At 43.7% G+C, this 21,558-nt stretch overlaps 1 pseudogene; it reads left to right on the top strand.

Annotated features, from left to right (window-relative positions):
• Positions 1-8,004: 8,004 nt before the first annotated feature.
• Positions 8,005-9,927, top strand: LOC135881538 (pulmonary surfactant-associated protein A1-like; annotated as a pseudogene).
• Positions 9,928-21,558: the final 11,631 nt, after the last annotated feature.

The raw sequence follows: 21,558 nt of genomic DNA, 5'->3' as shown, positions 1-21,558 counted from the left end.
TTCAGATGCAAGTAATGGAAATCTCCAGAGGCAGGTATAAATCAGTATGGAGATAATGAGGTTAGTTCAATCAGGGAGGGTGAGGTGCTCTGCTAGCAGTTGAGGTGTGAACACCAAGGGAGGAGAAACTGCTTCTGTAGTTGGATAGCCATTCACAGTCTTTGTTTAATCCTGATCTGATGGTGTCAAATTTGCAAATGAACTGGAGCTCAGCAGTTTCTCTTTGGAGTCTGGTCCTGCAGTTTTTTTGCTGTAAGATGGCTACCTTTACATCTGCTATTGTGTGTCCAGGGAGGTTGAAGTGTTCTCCTACAGGTTTTTGTATATTGCCATTCCTGATATCTGAGGAAAGTGGCCTGTAGAATTTGGTATTCAACCCAGCAGAAGAGTCTGTCCTATCTCGGGGACTCTCTTTTTGCCCCAGCACCCCCTGGGACCCTCTGTTGCTTTTTACATACTTAGCAAATCATAACTGTTCCATTGACGCCTTCCATGATATACTTTGTTCAAGATATGCTGCAATTTTATAACAGTGGTAGCAACAATGATTCAAATGGTTATCTTTCTTATACACAGCATCACAATTGACATAATTTCATGTGTGTGTGTGTGTGTGTGTGTGTGTGTTACTGCTGGTGCAGGTAGTGATACCTGTAGGTAAGGTTACCCAACACTTCCCATTACAACCTAGGAACCAGTTTTCAGTTGCTTATAACTTTGTCAAACTTTAATTATTCAGGTATGTCTGCCTCAGTCTAACAAATTATTTTTAAGAAACGTTTTAGACATTCTGGCACCTCTGTGCTGTGGAATAGGAACTTCAAATTTGGTAGGAGTATTGCCCTGGTGTCAGGGAAGGGCCATTTGCTGTTCCCATGATAAGACACCCAAATTTGGCTAAGTTTTGAGCCTTTGAAATCTCCACTGTTTGCACATGCTCAGTAGAGCAACTGATTAGTGTATGCCTGCTTAATTCTTTGATGGTTATGTCAGTTCTGGGCATGTGTCATCTGCTCACAGTTCCTACATGTGACCAGAGTGCACATGCCGCATCCCCCGAGAGCAACTGAGCATACCCCATCCTGGGCTTCAGGGTCTGAGCAGGACTTTCCCTGAAGTTGCTGCTCTGAGATGCTGTGGCACTGGGCAACTGAACTGAAAGCCTGTAGACTCTCTTGTGCTCTCAGTGCCTATCCCCACCATAGAATCATAGAAGATTAGGGTTGGACGAGATCTCAGAAGGTCATCTAGTCCAATCCCCTGCTCAAAGCAGGACCAACACCAACTAAATCATCCCAGCCAAGGCTTTATCAAGCCGGGCCTTAAAAACCTCTAAGGATGGAGATTCCACCACCTCCCTCGGTAACCCATTCCAGTGCTTCACCACCCTCCTAGTGAAATAGTGTTTCCTAATATCCAACCTAGACCTCCCCCACTGCAACTTGAAGCCATTGCTTCTTGTTCTGTCATCTGCCACCACTGAGAACAGCCTAGCTCCCTCCTCTTTGTAACCCCCTTTCAGGTAGTTGAAGGCTGCTATCAAATCCCCCCTCACTCTTCTCTTCTGCAGACTAAATAACCCCAGTTCCCTCAGCCTCTCCTTGTAAGTCATGTGCCCCAGCCCCCTAATCATTTTCGCTGCCCTCCGCTGGACTCTCTCCCAATTTGTCCACATCCATTCTGTAGTCGGGGGACCAAAACAGGACGCAATATTCCAGGTGTGGCCTCACCAGTGTCGAATAGAGGGGAATAATCACTTCCCTCGATCTGCTGGCAATGCTTCTACTAATACAGCCCTTCTTGGCAATGAGGGCACACTGCTGACTCAAAACCAGCTTCTTGTCCACTGTAATCCCCAGGTCCTTTTTTGCAGAACTGCTGCTTAGCCAGTCAGTCCCCAGCCTGTAGCAGTGCATGAAATTCTTCCTTCCTAAGTGTAGGACTCTGTACTTGTCCTTGTTGAACCTCATCAGATTTCTTTTGGCCCAATCCTCCAATTTGTCTAGGTCACTCTGGACCCTTTCCCTACCCTCCAGCTTATCTACCTCTTATCTACCTCTCCCCCCAATTTAGTGTCATCTGCGAACTTGCTGTGGATGCAATTAATCCCATCATCCAGATCATTAATAAAGATGTTGAACAAAACCAGCCCCAGGCCCAACCCCTGGGGCACTCCGCTTGATATTGGCTGCCAACTAGACATCGAGTTGTTGATCAGTACCCGTTGAGCCGAACAATCTAGCCAGCTTTCTATACACCTTATAATCCATTCATCCAATCCATACTTTTTTAACTTGCTGGCAAGAATACTGTGGGAGACCGTATCAAAAGCTTTGCTAAAGTCAAGATATATCACGTCCACCGCTTTCCCCATATCCACAGAGCCAGTTATCTCATCATAGAAGGCAATCAGGTTGGTCAGGCATGATTTGCCCTTGGTGAATCCATGTTGACTGTTCCTGATCACCTTCCTCTCCTCCACGTGCTTCAAAATGGATTCTTTGAGGACCGGCTCCATAATTTTGCCGGGGACTGAAGTGAGGCTGATCGGTCTGTTGTTCCCTGGGTTCTCTTTCTTCTCTTTTTTAAATATGGGCACTATATTTGCCTTTTTCCAATCGTCCAGGACCTCCCCTGATCACCACGAATTTTCAAAGATAATGGCCAATGGCTCTGCAATCATATCAGCCAACTCCCTCAGCACCCTTGGATGCATTAGATCTGGACTTGTGCATGTCCAGCTTTTCTAAATAGTCCTTAACCTGTTCTTTCACCACGGAGGGCTGCTTACCTCCTCCCCCTACTGTGTTGCCCAGTGCAGCAGTCTGGGAGTTGACCTTCTCTGTGAAGACCAAGGCAAAAAAGCATTGAGTACTTCAGCTTTTTCCACATCATCTGTCACTAGGTTGCCTCCCCCATTCAGTAAGGGTCCCACACTTTCCCTGACCCTCTTCTTGTTCCTAACATACCTGTAGAAACCCTTCTTGTTACTCTTCACATCCCTTGCTAGCTACAACTCCAATTGTGCCTTGGCCTTCCTGATTACACCCCTGCATGCTCGAGCAATATTTTTATACTCTTCCCTAGTCATTTGTCCAAATTTCCACTTCTTGTAAGCTTCCTTTTTGAGTTTAAGCTCACCGAAGATTTCACTATTAAGCCAAGCTGGTCACCTGCCATATTTGCTATTCTTTCTGCACTTCGGGATGGTTTGTTCCTGCGCCCTCAATAAGGCTTCTTTAAAATACAGCCAGCTCTCCTGGACTCTTTACCCCCTCATAGTAGCTTCCTAGGGGATCCTGCCCATCAGTTCCCTAAGAGAGTCAAAGTCTGCTTTTCTGAAGTCCAGGGTCTGTATTTTGCTACTCTCCTTTCTTCCTTTTGTCAGGATCCTGAACTCAACCATCCACTTCTACTTCCCCTACCAATTCTTCCCTGTTTGTAAGCAGCAGGTCAAGAGGAGCATGGCTCCTAGTCGGTTCTTCCAGCACTTGTACCAGGAACTTGCCCAGGGAGCAAGAAGGAGGGGGAATCAGCCTGACTTAGATTTCAGAGTGTTGAGGAAGTGGAGGCAGGACATAGGGAAAAGGGGTTGCAGGAAGGGTGAGGGGTGGGAACAGGACAGTAGCCAGACATAGGGGTGGGAAGCAGTAGGAGACAGGATTGGAGGGGAGGGGCAGTGGCATAAGACCTTGAGAGAGGGGAAGGGAGGAGAAGGGTTATAGAGAACTGTACATATGCCTCGATGCTCATCCTAAATAGGCCTGGATAGGAGCAGTGTAGGAATAAGGCAGGATTTGGGCCATGGAGCACATAGGAGGAGCGGGGGACAAACAGGTTTGTGGGAGGGAGGGGGCAGATGGGTCTATTACTACTAGAGGATTTTCCCCTTCAGAACCTGAAATGAAACCCAGAAGTCCTGACTCTCTACATTCCTTACAGCTGGTTACAACCCAGATTTTCCATGTCACAGGAAATTCCAAAAGTTTGCTTGTTTTTTCATTCTGATTGGAACAAAAATTCCAAAATTTCATTTAAGAAAAATCAAAGCAACATTTTGTTTTGACTTTATCAAAACATCTAGACTTAATTAATATTATACATTGTAATATAACAGAAAAGTCAAAATGATAAAGTTGAAATAAAACATTTCTACCTTATAAAAATCAGATTTTCGAAGAAGTTTTCATTGAAAATTGATACATTCCCAGGAAGGTTTCACTTTTGTTGAAGCAGCATTTTCTATGGGATTTTTTTCTCTCAGAAAAATTTCAACCAGCTCTAACTTTCCTTTGCTGTTAGCAAATAGGTATGAAACCCACTGGCACAGTATAGGTGTCTTCCTCCTCTACTGTCTGATCCATATACTAAGCCTACTACCACTTTGTTACCTCAAGAGAAAGAGTTCTGTGCTGTGGATGTAAAGGCCCAAACCTTGCTGATGACCCAAGCTGGGGGTTCAATATAGTTCCAAATGATGGAATTTCTGAGTTTTCAGTGTTTTTTTTTTAATTAGGAAATTAATCCAAAAGGATTATTTTAAAGTATGTTAAGGTTCTAAACTCAAGCACTCAAAAGCAAGGACTTACCAAATTTCAGGTTACCTGTGAAAAATTAATTTCCCTCCCCCAACTTGCAATATGATCATTTTTAATTACATGACTGCATGCTATTTTTTTCCACAGGACTGACAGTGCTCTGAAAACGCATCAAGTTTGTGCAGTGATTGAGGCTGTTGTCTTTTGGACCCTAATATGTTGCAGAAATTAGGAGGTGTGCAGTGAATAAGGAAGGGGGTGATAGGAAGAGAGAGGATGGTCTCAGGGTTAGGGAAGTCAAATGCCCCTTGGACAATTGGATTCTATTCCTGCCTCTGCCAGTGAGGCTGCCAAAGTCACTTAAACCAAACTTTTCACAGCTGTCCACTAATTGTGTTCCTTTCGGGGTGCCCAATGGGAAATGTCTGGAGCCAGATTTGCAGAAGTGCTGAGTGCTCACAACTGCAACCAAAGTCGACTGGAGCTATGCTTTCCGCATATAAAGTTCTATAAAATGCTAAGTACTCTCAAAAATCACGGCCTATGTGAATCAAGCTGGGCACTCAAAATTGGTGAGCACTTTTGAAAAATGTAGCCTTAATCGCTCTGCATTTCAGTTCCCCATCTGTAAAATGTAGCTATTACCAACCCTCTCACCTTACAAGAGTGCTGTGAAGATAAGTTCATTAACATTTATAGTAAGAGCACCATTGCTGTTTATGAAGTACCTATTTACTGTGGTGAGAGCCCCATAGAAATGCCCAGTAGAAAATTAGAAAGACAAGGTGGGTGAGGTAATATCTTTTATTGGACCAACTTAGAACCTGGAGAAGAACTCTGTGGCATTCAAACGTTTGCTCCCTTACCAACAGAAGTTGGTCCAATAAAATATATTACCCCCACCTACCTTGTGTATCTCATATCCTGAGACTCATATGGCTATAACAGGGGTCGGCAACGTTTGGCACGCGGCTTACCAGGGGGCGGCGGGAAGCGGCGCGGGCGAGCGATGTGCTGGCCGCGGCTTCCCGCCACCCCCATTGGCCCGGGACGGTGAACCACGGCCAGTGGGGGCCGCGATCGGCTGAACCTGCCGCATCAGTAGGTAAATAAAACTGGCCCAGCCCGCCAGGGTGCTTACCCTGGTGAGCTGCGTGCCAAACGTTGCCGACCCCGGGCTATAACAACACTGCAAACAGGGCGAATTTAATACTTTTGTAGTCAGTATGCAAGGTTTGAATGGTGTGTGCAAAATAAGGCCTGGGGTCACACATTGAATACAGAGGATAAAAAGAAATATTGAATAAATACTCATCCACTGAATGAGGCATGGTCCTTCAGAAAAAAATATGTGATCATATAAGTAAAGACTGTATCATAATGCATATGCACAAAAGAGCTGAATTACGGTTCTACAGGCAACATTGTCTGGTGTTTACTAATTTTTGAGAGGTGGACGTTGTCTTAGTGTTCTTTTAATGTCATTATGGGATGTTATATATATATGCATATATTTGTGTGTATTTGTACACACAAGGTCTTTTACATTTCAAAACAGATGTTAAAATGTTGCTGGTGAAAAGTGCCAGATTAGGAGCAACTGGAGACTGATGAACTCTGTTTATCTAAAGAACATGCACAGCATAGACAGCAACAGATTTCCCCCCATTCCTCCAAGATGCTGCAACCCTCAGTCCCATTGCCCACTAAGTCCCTGAGTTCAGTGTCTATTGTTGTGAGCTACAGTCTTCATATCTCTTTCAGTCCTTAGTCTGGCTGTAGACATTACCAGTGAGGAGGCTGGTTTATACCAGTTCTGGTGCTGATTTGGTAACATCAGACCCATCCATTGTAAACTAGACCACGAGCAGCGGCTCATTTAACATAGATCACTAAATAGCCACTAGAAGGGAACAACTTTTACCAGGGACATAAAAATGTAAGGTAATACAAAGAAGTCTTCCATTCCCAGTATGTTTCCATCACTTTTAAGGCCTCTGTGCATTGCCAGAGCTGTGTAAAGGGAATTTAATCTAAATGAGAATCTGGCTTCCTGTTTCGTAGGTGATATTATCCCCCTAATATTATCATGTTGAATTATACTTCTTAGTGGGATATGGAATTCCCCTTACAATATTCTGTGGTGCATCTACTTATACCTTAGTGCATCAACTAAATTCTTATCTGGGAGTTACTCTGAATAGGGCACAGGTGGAGATGGTGTGTCCTGTTTTGTATGCTTTGTCTCTATTGTGTTAGATTGTGCTTACTCATGAGCTGTCAGCTCCAGTCACTGATGGGCATATAACACTTTTACACTATGGTATATGAGAAAATAATATGTATATAATAAAAGTCAGCTGTGTTCTGGCTTGTTTTTCTTCTGTGACATTTAAAATCACAATGAAGATGTAATTATTTAATACTTAGAGTAAATAGAAGATCTAGGGAAACGTTATATCCTGCAAACAACTCATGACAGACATCTCTGCAATCATCTATTCTTCTGCTCCAAGACTGTTTTACCCAATTAAAATGTAATATCTTAGCTCAACAAAATGGGAAGGCATCAGTGCGTGTTGACTTTTCAAATGTTCTTGCGCACGGCTTTAAACATAAAGAAAATCGAAGGAAAAATCATTCAAGGTAACTGTTATCAAATGTCTGTGTTGCTGGCCAAATGTATATCCAATTACACACACAATACATTTCCAATAGACATAAAAATGTATCTCCAATTACGTGCCCTATAAATTGGACCTTTATCATGCTCCTTTTGCATTTCACATTGGAGCTGAGAGGTAAGTTGAACTTCTTTATAAATTACAAAAAAATAAATCTAGTTCAAATATAACAAAGTCTCAATTTAAACTTCCCATCTTAGGTGCTTTTTCAGAGTTTCTTTACATTTCCAGTCTATTTTTACTGAGGAAATCACCACTGATACAGAAGTGTTTATAAAATGCTATTTATGACAATGAAGAGAGAGAGGCAGAAGAAGAATAAAGTCTGAATGGTTGCTTTTCCCTTTTAAAATATAAATAATTAAGACAGTATACCCAGAGTAATCTTTATTGTTTTTTTCTGACTGTAGTGGACATGCCTACCTATTGCTGCATAAGTAATACTGGAGTTACACTTGTCAGACAAGAAAAAATGAGATAAGTTAATCAATAGCTTTATAAAAAAGTTTTTTGCTCTCTAGACAGATAAGTATATTTTGTAAAGCATTAATTGTTTCATTTTGGTGCACTGTAATAATCATTCAAACTCCAAGCGCTTTATGGCTACACTAATCATGTTAGTAGCACAGGGGGGAAAAGACTAAGCTGAAAAGATTTCAGTCCCAAACAGAAAATGTTATTTTGAAATAAAGAAATCTCACTTCTCAATCATTTTTAATTTTGAAAAAAAGCACTCAGCACTGGGTAGTAAATACTCTTTGTTTTATACCTGGCCTCCAACAATGTCGCCCCAATTGTTTCACGTAGTCACAGCAATAGCCTTTTTGCTGGCGACGAGCCATGCTGGGGACCACCATGAAGGAATTCAGAGAATCCCTGGCAAACCTGGACTGAACGAATTGCCTGTGAAAGAAGGAAAGCCTGGTTTAAAAGCAGTCCCAGGACTGCAAGGTAATTGCAGTGGTCACTCACCCCAGATATAGAGATATCCTGCTGTGTTTCATTATTTGTATCCGATTAAACCGAATTGTACTTTGTTGCACTTTCTGTCCCATTTTCGAAAGTGACAGAGGGTGAAGCCTGATCCTAACACTTAAACTTAAGGGCATAATTTTTTTTTTTTTGGTCCATAGGCCTACCTGCTATTCGTAATCCTGAATTAGAAGAAACCCTCAAAGGATTCAAAAATCAAATTGCCAGACTGGAAAGAGGTAATCTGTCTGCTTTTGCTTTCTGCCCCACCCATAACTTGATTAACAAGTGTGGAAAAAATAAGCCATGAAATACCAGCTCCTTAAAAATAGTCTGAGTCTTGTTCCATTTATTTTTACATTCTTTTTATACAAAGGAACAAGGATCTCTGGGGATGGGCAATGATACATTCTGTATTGTGTTAAAGAGGTTAACCTGTGGGCTATATAATTAGTTACTAGGGTTCCTCCTACCAGCCCCAGATAACTGTGATAGGTTGAAACACTGATGCAAACGAGGCAGAGGTGGCTTATTGCATAATCCCTTTCTGTGCAGAAGTGCTTTCAGGAGTATCTCTCTGGGTCACCTGAATTCTGTGAGTGACCCTGATGGCCATCACAGTTAATCTGTGGCTACAAAAGTGCCAACAGTGTAATATCTAACTAAGGCCTGCAAAGATTTATGCATGTGCTCAACTTTATGCACTGTGGGTAGTCCCAATGAAGTCAGTCCCATTACTCAGTGTATGCAAAGTTAAGCAGGTGCACTAGTCTTTAAAAGATAGGAGCCTAAGGAGCGGTGGATTGTTTTTTTATTTAAAATTCTTCTCTTCTCTCCTTCATTTTTTCCCCTCCCATCCACATTCCCTTTGACTCCTTTTCATTATAATTTCTCTCTCCACTACCCCATCATCTTCATCTATTTCTCCTCCCTTTCCTATCTCCTATTCCCTTCTAGTCTTGTAACTAACTCTAATGAATTCTCCTCCCCTTCTCTTTCTCCCTTTTCACCTCCCTCCTCCATTCTCCTCTCTTCTTGAGTTTATATTCTCTTTGTTCTGAAGTAACTAGACAGGAGCAATAGCCTACTCAATTTAGCATGTCATTGATGTTCCATCCAGCAGAGGGCAGTGTTTGGTAGGATCGCATGACATAGCCCATGCTCTGGGTTTTTTTAATCTGGGGGCGGGGAGGAGAGAGAGTTGTATGAAGTTTGCAATTTGCGTTCCTTATTTTATTCGGAAGGGTTATTTTATTATAGAAGAATACAGAAAGAGGGAGTCCCAGTATAGGAGTAATCATGAGAGTATAAAATGATTCAAAAAAGTTTAACAAGATCTTTTGCTTTACTTTGTAGTCCTTGCCTTCAATGGGACCATAACGACATTTGGAAAAAAAATGTTTGCTACCAATGGGCAAGAAGTCGATTTTGAGACCACACTGGAAGCATGCAAACAGGCGGGCGGCTCCATTGCATCTCCCAGGAATAAGGGGGAGAATGATGCTGTTTTCAGTATTGTGAGGTTATTTAATAGCTATACCTATCTGGGCATTAAGGGGGGTGGGATTCCAGGTAAATTCAGTTTCCTGGATGGAACAGCCGTAAATTATACAAACTGGCATGCAGGTGAGCCCAGTGACATAGGGGAAGAAAACTGCGTGGAGATGTGCACTGACAGTGCCTGGAATGGCACAAGTTGCAACCAGTACCGCCTCACTATCTGTGAATTTTAATCCTTGCTCCTGCCTTTCCTTCAAAATGTCGGACATCTCTAGGGTCCTTTGAATTCTTTCTTTCATCCACAAACAAGAATCTGTTTTCTCAGCATTGTAGTTAGTGACTTCTGTGATTATTCTGTATGAGAAAATAAAAATCAAGAAAGTCATGATGCACTATCTTCCTTCGTGATGTTCATTAAGGCAATGCTAACCTGCTAACCAAAAAGGGAGAGCTACCTGTAACCACAGCACTGACTAATTTACGGGATTCCTCTCAACCCCATTGGGCTGCTGGTTTCATTTAGAAGCAGAATTTGCAATGTTTAATTACAGTTATGATATGCCAGCCTAGTCTACCAGCCTGGACCCATTTGGGGCACTAAGGGGTAACCTATGAACAAGAAAAATTGTATTGTTATCACAAGTTAGGCACATATCTGGTCATCATCACCAGGATGGATATAGATGCTGGAAGTGATGCAGTATTTCTACATCATGTAATGTTAAATGTTAGTGAGCATCCAATCCAAAAGTGTCATAAAATCACACAAAGGGCCACAACTCGTAGAAACATAGTTTAATTTTGACAATTAATAATGTAACTATGTACTCAAAATAGTACTGTTTGGAAAGTTTGGGAATTTTTAGCTCCAAATTATCTAGTTTATGCATTTTCCCTTACTTTACCTTTGTCTGTAGTGACACAAAAGTATTAGCTTGTTTGTACCATATAATACATCAAACTTTTTGTCATTATTTGTAGACTAGACTGATTTGAGAACAGTTTTTTCATCTCCTATTTTATGAAGTTATGCAGATAATAAGACCCCTGCCACCTAATTATAGAAAAAAAATTATTGGCTCAACCGAAGACACAAGTCTAAAGTACACATGGTACACCTGTAATTATCTCCTTACTATCACTGAATACAATGACAATACATGTAAACTACTTATATAACAATAATGACTCTTAGTAGAGGGCTGTAGAATGTCTTGTATGAATATATCATGTGAATTACAAAGTGTAACTATGTGCCGTTATGTAATCCCTACATATAACTATGAGCTACTGAATGTCTGATGTAACATTACTACTCCCTTGCCGAACCTGTGACTGATGAATACAGGTTCTCCTTGTTGCACAGGTACTCACACAGCCACACTGCATAAAGGTGGGGATAGCTTCTGGAACAGGTGGCAGCACCACTATGTTAGGATGTCCGGTGCTACAGGGGACACTTGAAAATACTAACTGTTGCATGAGGCCATACATATGACTGATCATTTGCATGTTTCAGGTACTGTCTGAAGGAGTTCATTGTCGGTGGCAGTTTCTCAATGGTATGTTCTTCTTAGCAAATAATTTGTAGCTCACATTATCCAAAGGTGCCTGCTTCCCATCACAGTACAATAAAGATACCAGTGAGACCCAGGCCGCTGAGTCTGAAAAAGCTGCCTTGGGGGGGACTGCAGTCACCTACCTCCAAATTCTGCTAGTGATACCAAGCAAGAACTTAACTGATTCAGCTACTGCTTGGTTCGTCATTAACTCTCTGGTTAGGTCAGGTCTGTCAATGCCATGAATTCAAAGTAATGGTCCTAATTTATAAAGCAATCAACAGACAGAGACATAGCTACCTGCTAGACTGTTGTATCGGCGTTGCTGTGTGACTGTGTCTGAATGTTTCTGCTCTTTACCCTCAAAACCAATGGGAGTAGGCTTATAACTAACAACATGTGGTTACTTTACTGAGACACCACACCACCATGCTTGTTCTTGGGACAGGAAGAAATCACTTTTCTTTTGCTCAATGCTAGGGGGGAAATAAGCAGGATTCACATAGAATTTATCTCACTAGCTTTCCCCTAATCTGACCAACACCCAGTTCCAAAAGGCAATAATCCAAGTATTGTTTCTACCAAGTGGGGCTGCTGTGAGCAAGGCATGGGCTGCCAATGGATGCAAAGAGCCACACGCAGGCTGCAGTCACATATCTGTTTAAACTTTCAAAGTGCTCTAAAATTCATAGACAGTCAGATTGGCTTGGAAATTTGTATGCTAGTAGAAGGCCTTGAGTACCATCTGGGGTCATGGTCAAGGGGTGCCAGAGATACAACTCCCTTCCCCTCCTGATAAATGAGTTGTGTTTAATTTTAAAGTGCTCGCAAATGCAGAACTACGTTGGCTTGAGCAATGGTATGCTAGACGAAGAGGCAGAATAGCATCGGGCGGGTACAATTTTGAAAGTCATTTGGTGAAGAACTCCTCCCCTTTCCCTTTATTTAAACAATGGGGCAAACTACACAGGGAACTCCAGTAGCGTTTTAGTCAGCGGTACAGTGAGTCCTGATGCAGCAGGCATGCAGTGCTGAGCTGAGACTATGCATGCTCAGTATAAAGCAACAGAGGGTCCTGTGGCACCTTTAAGACTAACAGAAGTATTGGGAGCATAAGCTTTCGTGGGTAAGAACCTCACTTCTTCAGATGCAAGAATGACTTGCATCTGAAGAAGTGAGGTTCTTACCCACGAAAGCTTATGCTCCCAATACTTCTGTTAGTCTTAAAGGTGCCACAGGACCCTCTGTTGCTTTTTACAGATTCAGACTAACACGGCTACCCCTCTGATACTTGACACCATGCTCAGTATGTACCATAGGCACACAAAGCCAGAGCCACAAAGGTACCTAAATTCCAGATTTAGGCACCACTGAGAGCCACAAAAACCCTGTTCAACTGCTTCCCAACCATATAAACTCATTTGGCACCTAAGTTTTTGCTCCAAACGTTGCCTAGGCACCTACGTTTCTGCAGCTGAGGACATGTATTGCTACTTCACTGTAGGAACCAGACACCTATCTCACACCTATGCCCCAAATCCAGGGCAAACAGGCATTGTGCTGCCTTTCTTCCCTGTGGGACTTGAGCTAGTTGGTAGGCTCAGCAGCCGCCTAACACCACACAAGGTGGTCGAGAAGGAGACAGACCCGTTAGCTCAATGGTTAGGGTATTCACTCAGGACACTTGAGAGCATGGGTCAGTTTCTTCGCTTTCCCTGTTGAGGAAAAGGGCTTTGGGGGGTGGGGGGTCTGTCACTTCCCAGATGAGGGTTCTGAGAGAAGAAGCAGTGCTCCCGCCTCACCTTTACCCATTGATTAGGGTACTCACCGGGGAGGGGTCAATGCTGGTTCAATCTCCCGCCCAGTGAGCCAGGCTTAGAACAGGGGTATGCCATCTCTCAGGTGAGTGCCCCAATCATTAAACTAAGGCATAAGTTGATGTGGGCTACTCTACAGCTATTGGTGAAGCTATTCCAGTATTGTTCAATAATAATTGGGCCATAGTCTGAGGCCCTCTCTAGTCCAGGGGTTTGAGTGTTCACCCAGCAGGTAATAAAGTCAGGTTCAAATCTCCTCTTTGCTTGAGGGAAGGGGATTAGAACTGTGGTCTCTTACCAGTCAAGTGAATGGCCTAAGTACTAGTCTATGAGGTATGCTGATGGGTTGTGCCCTCAGTCAGTCTTGTTGAAGCTGTTCCACATTAACTACCTCTTAATTGGGTCAAAGCAAAGATGTGAAGCCCTCTATGATATGGGGGTAGAGGCCCCACATGGACAAACCTGGGTCAACTCCCCTTTCTGCTTGTTACAAAAGGGTTTGAACAGGGGAGCTGCAACCTTAGGTGCATGCGCTTGTCACTGGCTCTTCCACTTGTACTTAAACATTAATTGGGGCCCCAGAAAACAAACAAATCACCCTTTTGTTTCCAGTGGTCAGGGTATTCACCCAGGCTGTTAGAGACCCCACTTGAAACCACTCCGCCATACAGGAATAAAGTGGAACAGCTTCCACAGGCAAGCCTGAGGGAGTCCCCCCCAACCAGGTATATAGCCCACACACCTGACACTAAGTGATCCCCTTCAAATTGCTTCTTAACAGGAAGGGGGGGTTGGGGATTTCACCCAGGCTATCCCATACCTTAGGTTAATGGTTTTCAACAGTGGATCTGCAACCCCCTGGGGGTCCATGTACCCTTTCAGGGGGGGCATGGGATCCCACGGCTGAAACCCAGTGCCTGAGGCCCAGAACCCAAGGCCTACAGCCCCAAGCCCCAGTGCGCCCCATGGGGCAGAAGCCCTGAGCCCATGGACAGAGTTGAGGTGCATGGGGGGGGCAATGCCTCCCCCAAACTGCAGTGCAAGAGCAGGGCAGTCCTCGGGGCAGTACCACCCCCACACACATCCCTCCTTCTCTCCCCGCCACCCCCACATCTTCCTCCCAACCAGTTCCAAGGTGGGAAGCCAGAACTGGGAGTGCGGAGTAGCTGCTGTTCTGGCTGGTGCCATGGAGCAGGCAGCCGCAGTGTTCCCTCCTCACTGCTGATGCCTCAGGTTAAAGCTGCTCCCAACCCACTTTGCTCAGGTGGCTGGGGGAACTGATGCCTGGGGCCAGCAGTGGTGGGGGCTGCCTGGGCCAGGCGGAAGCTGGCCATGGAAAAGACCAAGGCAGTTATGCATAAAGCCTGGGAGATGTTTCACACTGAAGGGTGAAGGGCTACAGTGAGAGAGCGAGGCTAACTCTGCAGTCACCCTCAGAGAACTGGGATTATAGCTTTGGAGCGATCCATAGGGAACAGAAAAGCCCGCAGGGTGAGAAGGCTGCCCAGGGAAGGAGGCTATCTGATAACACAGGACCAGAGCAAGCTCCTGTGGCCACCCCGGTGCAAGGGCATGACCTGGATAGAGCTCTGGGAGGTGCAGTTTGTTATAAAGCTCCCAGGAAAACAAGAGGCTTGGGAAAAAACCTGAAGAAAGGTTAATGGTAGGAAGGATTCCAGGGTGGCGGAGGCAAGGTATCCGATGGAGGAGAGGATGGGCCTGGGTTCCCCTACCAGTCACTGGGAAAGCAGCATAAAGCGCCCTGATGTGAAAGGATGAGCACAATTCAGCGCACAGAGATACGGGTGTGATGACACTGGGCCCAGAGTCAGGGCCAGAGACTTGACACAAGGGGTTGGACTTGTTTGTTGGATGTGACTCTCTGTTCACACCCCTCCCCACTCCTTAAAGGGTGGCACTAGACCATGACCTGGACTGAGAACCAAATCACAAGGAGAAGAGCAGGACCAGAGCAACCTTTGACAGGAGGCAATGCTACTTCACACGCAGCCATGGCGGGAGGGGGAGAGGGTTCTCTAGTGGTGAAGCCAGTCTACCACAGGTGGTTAAAGCTGTAGTTCTAGTGCTGAACCAGGACCTAGTTCTGGTTGAATAAACTGGTGCCTGTGTGACTCCTCACACCACTGTTTGGTGTATTCACTTTGGCAATAGGTGTATCCCTTGCCGTACCAATGACATTGTTTATATTACGTAGTACCGTGTTTCCATGTGATCGGAACAGTGACATTAACCCACTCTATTGCTTATTATGCTGCAGAAAAATACAATGGGCATGACCCATGGCTTGCCCTGTGCACCTGCGCAGGGTGCAGGAATCAGAGTGTTAATTTCCTCTTAGATCGGCTCCTGGGGCAGTGAAGCTACTCAGGGCAGATTGTGAACTGACACTTCAGCCCTAGTGCTGTCAATCACTGTACTGTTATGTTTAACCCTACTGGAGCAATATTGGTGGTGGTATGATTTGTTTCTCTATTGCAAGTAGGAGCCCCACTCATGGACCAGGACCTTACTGTGTTAGGTATTGTGCACACACAGCACCCAAAAAAAAGCCCTGTCTCAAAGAACTTACAATTTAAGAATAGGCCAAGAGTCAACAGGTGGATACAGATGTTCCACGAGGGGACCATGTAGTAGGGGATAATGGCTTTTTCTTGGCTTCCCTACTCTACCACTTTTCCAGGCCATGTTTTAGCACTTATGACCATCATAAGATATGCTGGAGGGTAGGGATAGGATACAGAGGGACTAGACAAATTAGAGGATTGGGCCAAAAGAAACCTGATGAGGTTCAACAAGGACAAGTGCAGAGTCCTGCACTTAGGACGGAAGAATCCCATGCAGTGTTACAGACTAGGGACCGAATGGCTAGGAAGCAGTTCTGCAGAAAAGGACCTAGGGGTTACAGTGGATGAGAAGCTAGATATGAGTCAACTGTTGTTGCCAGGAAGGCTAACGGCATTTTGGGCTGTATAAGTAGGGGCATTTCCAGCAGATCGAGGGACGTGATCATTCCCCTCTATTCGACATTGGTGAAGCCTCATCTGGAGTACTGTGTCCAGTTTTGGGCCCCACACTACAAGAAGGATGTGGAAAAAAATGGAAAGAGTCCAGTGGAGGGCAACAAAAATGATTAGGGGGCTGCAGCACATGATTTATGAGGAGAGGCTGAGGGAACTGGGATTGTTTAGTCTGCAGAAGAGAAGAATGAGGGGGGATTTGATAGCTGCTTTCAACTACCTGAAAGGGGGTTCCAAAGAGGATGGATCTAGACTGTTCTCAGTGGTACCTGATGACAGAACAAGGAGTAATGGTCTCAAGTTGCAGTGGGGGAGGTTTAGGTTGGATATCAGGAAAAACTTTTTCACTAGGACGGTGGTGAAGCACTGGAATGGGTTACCTAGGGAGGTGGTGGAATCTCCTTCCTTAGAGGTTTTTAAGGTCAGGCTTGACAAAGCCCTGACTGGGATGATTTAGTTGGGAATTGGTCCTGCTTTGAGCAAGGGGTTGGACTAGATGACCTCCTGAGGTCCCTTCCAACCCTGATATTCTATGATTCTATGATCATTTCCCCCGCCTATGGCCATGAGCCTTGCATGACTCCTCACTTTGAGGATGGAGAAATGATGGCCTATACAGCAGGGGAATAGGCAGCAATTACTAGATTGTTCTCTTTCTTATACTAGTTTTACACTCACATACCTGCATTGAAGTCAGAGTTACTCCTGAGTCTCCCCCACCTGAGAAGAAACTTAAGCTTCAGTATTTTTAAGATTAGCGTAAATGTAATCTTTCTTTTTAAAGTGGCTCAAGAAATTGGTTATGCAAATCAAAGCTTCCCTCAGGTGCTGGGCCCAATCCAGGTCAGGTGAGTAGTCACAGAGATTCATTGCAATATATGAGGGTAATTTACTGGCAAAGAGAAATGAGTTGCTGGTCAAAGTTCAGTAGACATATACGCACCTCATACAATGTACATGCCACCTCATGTCTCAGTATAAGAAAGTGCCCATGCATCTTTGTTGTCGTTCTTAACTGACAGGCCATAGGCAGACCTGGAGTTTAGTCCTGTCAGTTCAGGAACTTGAAGCACATTGGCAAGGGATGTCTAAGAAGAAGCTTGACACACAGCTTACCCGGTTGTATCTGTTCAGTGAATAAAGTGGAGAATTTCATCTCCAGCACACTCAGGCCAGCTCTCTTTATAGCAACTAAATTCACTTTGAAATTGTTTTGTTTTAAGTTGGCCTGTGCATATATAACTCACAAACTAAGGTGAAGGATTTTTGTCAGCAAATGCCATACTAAAACCCAACCCTGAAACCTTATTCATCCCCTAAGTTTACATAGCTCTGATGAAGGAAGCTAGCTGGTTTAGTATCCAGACTTACTTGCCCACACCTTCAAATACCACCCTGCTTCCTGGCACTCCAAATGATGCTGTATAATGTTTGAAACTCAGGTAGCTGGATGTGTTGCTTCCAGGAAGGACATGTTAGTGTCACTGTGTCTCAGTGGGTCACCACTGAGGCTGCCAAATTGAGGACAGGCCCCTGAGAAATAGGATAGATTCACCCCAAACTGGTGGTTACTTTATCATTAGATTATACCAAGCCAGTAACAAAAGTGAACTTCTGTAATCACCACACTGGCCAACAAGAAGTCAAAAATTCAATCTCCTTAGGCATTCCAGCCCTTGGCTCACTACCGAGACACTAGAGTTCATGATGAGAGGTTACGGAAAACCAATTTCATCAGTTCTAGGGACCTCCCAATCTAAAGGGACCAGCCACCTAACCAGATCAATATATAACTCAGATCATACCCAATAATCACGCTGATGCCAGTCCTTTAGTAAATAAAAACTAAAGGTTTGATAAAAGAAAAGAAGAGTTATAAATGGTTAATTGATCATATACATACATATGATTGCTAAGTCATTATATCAGGTTTGAAGCAGTGATGGAATAAACTGCTAGCTTGCAAAAGTTGCTCTGCAATTGCCCAAACAGACTAGGGGGGTCATCAGTCCTTGTTCAAAGCCTCCTTGTTAGAAATCCACTCCAGAGAAATGAAGCCCAAATGGAAGTGTCTCAGGTGCCTTTGCTATCCTCTGCCATGTGCATGGAATTTTACTGTCCCAAACAAAGCCCACAATAGCACACTGCATGGAAAATTACTGGCCCAAATGAAGTTCAGAGTCATCTGAGCATATCACATGCTCTAACATACTTTGATGACTCACAGAGGCAGCCATTGCCCATATTCTTTCTGAGCTGTCCACAGGAAAAGCTTACTGGGCCAGATTAATTTATTCAATGGCCCATTGTGCGCTAAGTGTCCTTAATTGGCCATCAACCAGGGCCAGCTCCAAGCTTTTTGCGGCCCCAAGCAAAAAAAAATTTCCGCGCCCCTCCCGGCCCCGCCCCAACTCCGCCCCTTCCCTGCCCCATTCCAACCCCTTCCCCAAATCCCTGGCCCCGCCTCCTCCCCCAGGCGTGCCGCATTTCCCCTCCTACCCCTCCCTCCCAGGCTTGCTTGGGTGGGAGGGAGGGGGGACAAGCGGAGCGGCGGCGCGCTCAGGGGAGGAGGCGGAGGTGAGCTGGGGGGGGTCGGTTCCTCTGCCCCCCCCGGGTTACTTCCTGCGGCCTTCCCCGCGCCCCCCACCACTGCAGATCACCTCCGCTCTGCCTGCTCCCCTAAGCACGCCGCCGTCGCTCCGCTTCTCCCCCCTCCCTCCCAGGCTTGCCGCAAAACAGCTGATTCGCGCAGCAAGCCTGGGAGGGAAAGGGGAGAAGTGGAGCGGCGGCAGCGCGCTAAGGGGAGCAGGCGGAGCGGAGGTGAGCTGCGGCAGTGGGGGGCGGTTCCTCTGCCCCCGCCCCCCCCAAGATTACTTCCTGCGGCCCTCCCCGCGTCCCCCACCACCGCAGCTCACCTCCACTCAGGGCCGCTCCCGGCTTTTTGCGCCCCAAACAAACAAACAAAAAAGGAGCCGGCGTGCCACCCCTTGGAAAGTGCCGCCCCAAGCACATGATTGGAGCGCTGGTGCCTAGAGCCGGCCCTGCCATCAACACATAGCTGTCTTACCCTAATGTAAATTCTATCTGGGGCTGCTACCCAGGATTACAACACGTGTGTAAAATGCAAGTAAATAGCCAATATTCATAATTTCAGATACAAATATGATATGTGGTTTTAACCAGGATAATCATCATATTTGATTGATTGTAACTTTTCCATTGATAACGTACATGATACACTTTATATAAGATTTATGAAAATTGTGTAACAATGGGCTCATTTCTTATACACAGCAACACAGTTAGTTTTCCACATTAACGCTAAAACAGATTGTTCACCACAGACCTCATTGAAAACAAGTAAACATACTTTTAAACAAATGATCACTTGGTTTGAAATTTTCCATGAAACAGACAAGAAATTGACCATCACCAGTTAATATGTTTGAAAAGATATGGGAATTGCAGCTAGAAATCTGGAACATTAAGAGCCAGATGCAGAGTATGGTGCTGTCTATGGAAAGAATCCCATTGACTTCAGTGGGACTGGATCAGGCTCTAATGGGGCAAATCAAGAAAAATAAATCAATACATAGCTGTGTGTGACTAGTAAATAGGGTGACCAGATGTCCCAATTTTATAGGGACAGTCCTGATATTTGGGGCTTTTTCTTATATAGGCTCCTATTATCCCCAACCCCCATTCCAATTTTTCACATTTGCTATCTGGTTACCCTACTAGTAAGTGATGATGTTGATGATTTATTTTAAAAAAGCGCGCCATTTCCCTGCCAAGAAGTCCTTAATTAATAACCAACAAGTGACTCTTAAAATAAAGCTTTTGACAGTATGCAAACCCACTGCTAATCGTTTCACCGTGTTTTAGAACAAATAATCAGAGGCACGTGTGGTGAAGACAGATTAAGCCTACTTGAACATTACTTTAAAAGGATCATGTCACTTTAAGAATAACAAAGTGGGAGGTGATAGAGGCACCTACAGTACAACTAATCAGCGGTGTGTACTTTAATGTCAGCCTTACTTGATCCCTTCTGTCTCACAGGCTAATCATGCTCCCAGCTAGCTGCCTTTGTCCGATACGCTGAACAACTTTTAAGAAAAACTTACTCTATTTCAGGCTGACAACCAGGAATGGAATCCGATGCAAAGCAACTTGATGGTATCAGTGAGATTTGAAAGATACATCTAAAACTTTAATAAGAAGGTAAGATTAGACAGGAAAAAAACAGAATTGTTAATGATACCATACATCATGCTTTCTTAGTTCCCTGTAAGAGTAGAAGAAGAAACAGTGCCGGAACAATTCAATCCAGAAAATTAGTTTATTAGCCAGGTTGCAAAAATAAGTGACAAATATGGTGACAGTTAATACTGGTGTTTCTAATTTCCTTTTTTGATCATTTTAAATTGCTGATTTTGTCATTCAATTTAATAATCTCGCTGCTAAAGCAATGTAGTCTATGATAACTAAATGGATGTGGAGTATGGTCTGCAAATACATTGCCCTTGACAGTCCTTTATTATTTGAAACAAAGCTCCTGTAATGTACAAAGATACTAGATTCTCAGCCAGTGTAGACTGGCATAGTTTCATACTGTTGACTTCAGCTCTAGACTGATTTACTCTACTGCTATTGGTTTCTGTTGCTTCCATTTTAAGTATTCTCAAAAGTATGAAAGACTAATTATAGACGTTCTATCATAGGAGGAGTTACTGTCCTATATATATATGGCCCCTAATTACAATAAGTACAGGAGACAGGTGGATAACAGACATATGCCACAAATTCCAAAATACACACAAAACATACCTGGATCAAATATTAAGAAAATTCTAATTTTTCATATTCTACAAAAAGACCCACAAACTTTCATTGAAATTTGGGTTCACACATTTTAAATAGTAAGAGAAAAATCATGGGTCTATTTCAACTAATGCAGTGCTGCTGTTTATGTGAGACAACAAGCTGAATCATCTCACAATAACGGGAAAAAAATACATTTGTCAGTGAAGTCCCAGTGATCAGAAATTGTCTTTTATTAATAGTATGAGATAAAATGATCAAATATACTGTGTAAGTGTATTGTTTCATAATGTATTCTCATTTAGTATTTTTCTTTCCTACTCCTTATTTTCATTGTATCAAAATATGTCAACACCAACATTTCATATTGTTTATAGAACCCCATCAAGCTAAATTTACATTAATTTACACTGTGAAATTACCAGCTTTATTATTTAATACTGTGACTAAACAATGAAGTCATTTCCCTTTAAAAAATAAAATTAAATTGCAACAGTATAATATGCTCAAAAGGAATTCCAGAAATAGATTGAAATATTTATGAATAACAACTAAGAGCTTGATCCTACACTTAATATCATTGCTAGATGGGAATTTTTCAACAATAATTTTTCAGTGGAAAATGC

Source organism: Emys orbicularis, chromosome 7 (assembly GCF_028017835.1).
Source record: "Emys orbicularis isolate rEmyOrb1 chromosome 7, rEmyOrb1.hap1, whole genome shotgun sequence".
Lineage (NCBI taxonomy): Eukaryota > Metazoa > Chordata > Testudines > Emydidae > Emys > Emys orbicularis.
Note: the sequence above shows the minus strand (reverse complement) of the source record. Positions and strands in the feature narration are given on the sequence as shown.